We start from the raw sequence: 5,869 nt of genomic DNA, 5'->3' as shown, positions 1-5,869 counted from the left end.
GCAATAGAGTCAGCAGTATGGAGACTCATGACTTTAGATACATTAAAATCATGCGCTGAATAAACATATCAGATCAACAATCGGAACAAGGAACACTTTTTACTCCTTCATTTACTCATTTTTGACCTAATTTGCACTTATTTTAGAAAAATAAAACGCTCCCCGTAAATACGATGGAGGCGCATGGTCTTTTTCAGATTTCGGCCCTCTTCAGCCAAAGTGCCCGTGCGAGAGTGAGAGAGAGAGATGGCAATGAGAGTGAACGAAAATGTTTCCAATTGCGAGAGCACAAACGTACCCCGGAAGGAAAGCCAAACGTGTAACATCAACAACCAAGCAAAAAACGGCACACAGTTCGCTACGCACAGGCAGCGTGAGCATTGTGAGAACGAGATCTCACATTAAAAGCACACCTTGCCACGGACGGCACGGAGCAAAAATGGGTTTAGGTGACGAGGGATCGAGTGTGACCTTCTACGCGGTGTAACGGCACCCAGCAAGTCCTCCCCATCCCCAATGGTTCGGCAGCAAAACGCACGGCAAAGAAAAACAATCAACGTTCAATGAAAGAAAAATAATGCGGCCATCCCTCGTTAACCCATTTTCCTTGCGCTGATGTATGTACGAATGCATGTTTTTTTTATTTCTTTCGCTGTTGCTTTGTTTTGTGTGTTTTCTTTCCCCACCTTCTCGACTCCCTCGCACACTCTCACCAAGCGTACCGATATAAATCCGTTTTAGCGCAAACGGTGACCGCAAGGAAAATTCCTAGCGAGCAGCCGGTTCGCGAAACCCATTGAACTTGGCTCCGTGCGTGTGTGTGTGTGAAGGCGTGGAATATTTTTTTTCCGCAGTCATATTTTTGCGCTCGAATGGGAAAACCAAGAGGTCGGTTCCTTCCACCCTCACTGGGAGCACAACACCCAGTAAGATGTGCGTTGACGTCAATCGAGGGAGGAAACGAACGAAAAACAGACCGGACCCTGTTCCCCTGGCAGTATGGATCGTTCGAGAGGTCGTGCAAAACCTTCCGTTGGGTATAAATAAAGCGCCATTTCCACCACCCGCACACCTTTCGTGGGAGTTCTGGTGGGGTAAATCAGTTCGTTCTCACTTCCCAAGAAACAGGAGGGAGCGTTCAATTTTTCCTACTTTTCTTTCCAACGAAGTTAGAGGAAAGCGTACACGAAAGGAAACCCGCCGACTACCTGCCGTAAGGCCGTTCTCGCCAAGAGACCAGGTGGAGCATTCGTGGTGTGGCATGCTAATTTTGCTTGCCCGGTACTATATCGGATTGGAATTGGAAAGAAGACAAGGGTAAACGGGAACACATCACGTTTTCGATGCCCCATAAGAAACCATTTGCTCCGGACGTGAACTATCGCAAGGTGTTGGAAATGCGAACGAAAGCTGACGGCAACAGTGAGGTGCTAATGAAATCGAAAAGGGAAGATCCAGCCAAACAACCAGCAAGCGAAGCATATTAACAGAAAGGATTTATAGCCCCCAGTGCCGGTGGGTGTTTCCGATCGCGAAAACATGTTGATTCCCCTTTCCCGGAGGACTTCTGTTTTCGCGTCTTCTTTCGCCATCCTGCACAGAGAGGTTCAGCTGATTTCCTTCGAACCGTTTCCCAACCGGTTCGCGTTCATCTGTCACTCACCCCCGGGGAAAACATTTGACAGCCGAGCGCGCGTCAGTGTGGGTGACGTTTTTCTCGGTTGCTGTTTATTTTTCCACGCATTCGTTTGCCAATTCGTCGTAGTCCCTTTTGTTGCTGGCTAAGGGGCTATTTGAACGTTCTATTTATTCTCGCGGTGCCAAAAACGCGAACGGTTCCCAGATGTCTCGCCCGGCCGATGATACCGTGTAGTTTCCTCGTTCGTGCAAACGTTTTCCACCTTCCCAAACACACACACACGCATGCACGCACACATCCAAACAGGGTGGTTTCCGAAGCCGAACCGCACGGAAATAACTCCATGTATTTTCAGCCCCACTGGTAAGCGACCGGACAAAGAAACCCCACCGAGGACAAACTGCTCGATTTCTGCCTCCTGGGGGGAGTCACATTTTCTAGCAGTGGAAGCACGGGGAAGAGAGCGCGCCGGGGGTTCGGATTTTCCCGGAACACCCCGAAGTGAAAAGGGGGCACGTCACACGGACCAGGGACGCACGAACACCCGGGGCTCAGCTGATCCTGGCTCCGGCACTTTTCCTTTCGACGAGAGCGGGGAAAACGCGCCCTCGAGTGCCGTCTCGCTCGCACGGTGGCCTGTTCGCCGGCTCAGCTGTTCGGTGTGACGTGCTCGCGTGACACATGGTTCACTCTCACTCTCTTGGTGCATTCCTCCCACCGGTGGGAAAAGCGGTCGCCACCGCGCGCTGTATATAATGGGGTTTTCCCCACACAAACACCAACGCCAAACAGCTGCACCCGCATATGCCAAAGCGTGGGTGGAGCGCAGCAAGAAAGAAGGATCAACTTCCGGGGCGAGATGCACATAGGATGTGACCATCCTATCCCCGCTGTCACGCACACAACGACCGAAACCAGCCGAAGGTCGTTCACTGGTGCTGAGATTGCGCAACACACTCGCAAATTCGCTTTCTTTTCTGTGCACCATCGACACGCGGAAAAGAAAACGAAACCGTGGCGAAGCGCCCTGAGCCGTGTCCGGATGTGTTGGTGTGGTCCCGTAGGAAGGATATTTTTTGACAAGCCGGTTTGCGCGTGTATTCGTGACGGCCTTGTGAGGGCGAGCCTGCGCCTTACCGCGCACTCGACGAATAAATACATGCACGCACATTACGAGCGAACGAAAACGCCAACGAATACTGCTTCATGAAAGGGGGTTTTCTTTTTATTTGCTCTCCACGGTATTCCGGCGATTCCACTAAACGATTCCGTTTCGTGCGAATTCCAACGATTGCAGAACGTTGCGTACGCGGAGGAACTCCTTATACATCGCATTTTGGAGGGCAGTGTACACCGCGTGCTTGCTTGCGATCGGTATTCCTGACAGATACGGGTAGATGCGCGTCAGAAGGAAATCATAGTCCGGATCCATCCCCATGTCGATGGTACCACTCGATGGGTCAGGTATGGGATTCCAATAGACCGTCGCGTTCGAGGAGCCGCTTTTTGGAGTCGAAGTGATCTCCGTCATCTGCGCTAGCACGGGCTTGACATCGTCTTCATCCTCACATTTAATCGTGACGGAAGATGTCGGCTTGAAATTCGCTCGGGGAGCACCCTCCTTACGAGGAGCCGCTTGACGATCCTTGGCGACTTTTTTACCGGATGACGTTTGCATCTTGGAGCGAATCCGACGCATTTCGGCGGTGCGAATGAACTTCATCTCCTGGAAGAAAGGCCATTCTGAACAGAACGTGCGTTTGGCGCTTTGGAGCTCTTTCACCAGCTCGGCAGAGTACAGCTCGCGCAAACTTTTCCACTTCGAAATCAGCAACGACACTACGAGCGAAAAAACAGAAACCTTTGTTTTAAGCCATCCATGATAAAGTGACGCTTGAAAACCTTTCATGAAAGGTATCCTTACTTGACACACCGGTGATTTCTTGCAGCTCAAGCCATGCTGTATTTTGCGCTTTTCTGTACGCAAGCGTGTGCAACGTAGGGTATTGTTTAATGAGCCTAATTAAGCTGATTATTGCATCCTGATCGTTAGCCATTAACTTGGAATACATTTTTCCAATGCCTAGGATGCTACTCTTTTTTACGCAGGTTATCGACGCACGTTAATACCACTTGCAAGAAGGAACTATTTGACAGCTGTCACAGCTCTTAATGTTCGTTTTTCTTTTCTTGTTCCTGATAGTGACGTTGTCTTTGCAGGACTCTTTTGAATGCAAATAGCATTGACGCGTTAAAGGAGAACGCGTGCGATTCAAGTAGTTCTAGGCCACTCAAAAACTTCTTTATTTATTAAATCTTTATTTATACAAAGGGTACATTACGGTATGTTGCAAATATTACACCGTATATAACATAGTCAGCACACAGCGCTAAGAACACTGTGAACTAATTCTAGTGTGCTGTTTTCACCTCCTGCAGTGCGTTCGATACCAGCTGAAGTATTTGGATGCGTATCTGTAAGTTTGCCTGCGATGGCAGCCGATTCAGGAATGGCGTCAAGCTCGTCAGGAACCGAAAGTCCGGATCCTCGACGACGTCGGAACAGTCATGGCGTACGCTGGCCCCGGATTTGATGCGGGTGCGAAACTTGTTCCTGAAGGTAACCTCCTCCGAGCCGGTTGTGCAGCCCATCTCGTCATCACCCATGAAACCGAACCCGTCACAGCTGTTCGACGACGACCGAGTGTTAGACCTGACGAGATTCCCCTCACTCTGGTAACTTTCGTTCTGTTTAAATGTGTTTGCAACTTCTGGTGGATAGCTTTCGGTATCGGTTTGTTCGAAATTTTCCACATTCGTTGCGATTGAGCTTCCAAGCTGTTGTCGATCAAACGAACCTGAAGCTTCGCTCGATTCCTCCGGCTTGGGGGTCTCGATTTTACGCTGCACCCGTACCCGTTGATGGCGTGCGTGTTTCCCGCTACGCCGAAAGCCCTGCTTAATACGAAAATGTCCAAGCAAGAACTGCATATGCTCATACAGAGCCCAGCGGGATGACGAAGCTTCTCCGTCTTCGATGCGTTTGGCCTCACGCCGGAAGGTGTCCCGCAGAGTTTTCCAGCGTACTTTCAACTGATTGACTGGCGGGGCGTGATGGGAACAGAACAAAACAAAGGTTAGCGTATGCTGAGTGCTGCCAAAGCATGTAGTTGGTCCTTACCGCTCTGTGATGCAAACGCTTGGTGCTGAATATCTTCCCAGTCGATGACGCTGGCAGTAGCGCGCCTGCGCAAGTACTGCCGATGCCAGAGAACGGGCCTCTGCCGGACGCACTCGATCAGCTTCAGGGATGCCTCGCGCAGCAAGTAATCCTTTCCGTTCGAGCCATTTACCAGAGTGTTGAGATACGCATCCGCATCCATAACTCGCGGTTGCTTCAATCCGCACCAATCTCGTCGTTCAATTATCCGTGCGCAAAGTTTTTGCAAAGCCTGCCTGCCTGGTCAGCCGATCCAAGCACGGGTGCGGTGGTGTGCGCACAAAAACAAAGGCACGCGCAAGGCTTTACGCAACCTGCTGCTGTGTGTGCCAGCAGGTGTCGGGAGCGATAAACCTTTCAAAACACGCACCGGATTCTGCGGAGATACGAGAAAAGAGAGCAAAAAAAACTAAACGCAAGAGCAATGAGCCAGTTAAGCTTGACAAAGATTGCGTTGTTGTGGGCGCACGCCGTTTACTACCTTATTACGCAATTGAAGCTTTTGTCGCACGAACACTCGATAATGCAAAAATCACCTTTGCTGGAACTGAAGCACTGAAATTGTCACCGATGAATGTGAGGTCTGTCGCCAATAGATTTTCGGGGGCAGGTCAAACTGAGCAAAGGATGCTGCGATTAGTTAACATAACGAAACAATTTAATTTCGTTTCACTTGCGTCTGACGTGTGGTGCAGGACGAAATGACAGCGCGAAAGGTGACAGTTTGACCTACAGGCTCGGCGTAAGCGAGAGGACACACACTCAATGCCTACTACGATGCACTACTCAAAAACAATGTAGTGTTAGTTTGCTTTTAGGTAGGTGAGAGCGTAATCTACACTAAACAGCCTAGATTGAGCTCACATTCGGCTATTTGTAAAAAAAGCTTGCTTTAAAATTTCATCAATTTCACTGAACAGGAATTGAATGAATCAATGTCACTATTAACATACCGATTGTGGTACTGTAGTAATTGTTTACAAATTTTAGTATTTTAGATTAGTAATTTT

Source organism: Anopheles nili, chromosome 2, assembly GCF_943737925.1.
Source record: "Anopheles nili chromosome 2, idAnoNiliSN_F5_01, whole genome shotgun sequence".
Taxonomy (NCBI): Eukaryota; Metazoa; Arthropoda; class Insecta; order Diptera; family Culicidae; genus Anopheles; species Anopheles nili.
Note: the sequence above shows the minus strand (reverse complement) of the source record.